The 335-nt window shown below is 55.2% G+C and overlaps 1 protein-coding gene across 1 annotated transcript in view; it reads right to left on the bottom strand.

Moving 5' to 3' along the window:
• HOXC9 (homeobox C9) overlaps nt 1-335 on the bottom strand; it is a 3,053-nt gene that overhangs the window by 1,533 nt on the left and 1,185 nt on the right. The gene's annotated exons all lie outside the window — the stretch shown is intronic.

Genomic DNA, 335 nt, shown 5'->3' with positions numbered 1-335 from the left:
ATGTTTTTTTTCCCCCCCCTCCCTCTCTCTCTCTCAGGGGCTGCAGAAGGTTCTTCAAGTCTATGGTCCAATGTCCTGCTGTCCTGCGCCCGCTGCCCCGTGCCCCCCACCGCCCGCCCCGCTCCACTCCGTGCCATGGCTTCCCCAATTTTCCCCTTCTCTCCTTCCCCCCTTCATCTCTCTCCCTCCCACCCCCCACCCCCCCTCGGGGGTACCCACCTTTTCCTTTATTCCCACGTGCTAAGGGTATTTTAGGAACAATTGCACGGGTGCAGCAGCTCCTCTTGATTTTTCAGGCAGATAAAAGAGCTTCCTCTTTTTTTTTTCTTTTTTTT

This window comes from Lagopus leucura, unplaced genomic scaffold (assembly GCF_019238085.1).
Source record: "Lagopus leucura isolate 7727_CA_CO unplaced genomic scaffold, USGS_WTPT01 33700-0_obj-0_obj, whole genome shotgun sequence".
Classification (NCBI taxonomy): Eukaryota; Metazoa; Chordata; class Aves; order Galliformes; family Phasianidae; genus Lagopus; species Lagopus leucura.
The sequence above is the reverse complement of the archived record's forward strand: the minus strand, read 5'-3'. Positions and strand labels throughout refer to the sequence as shown.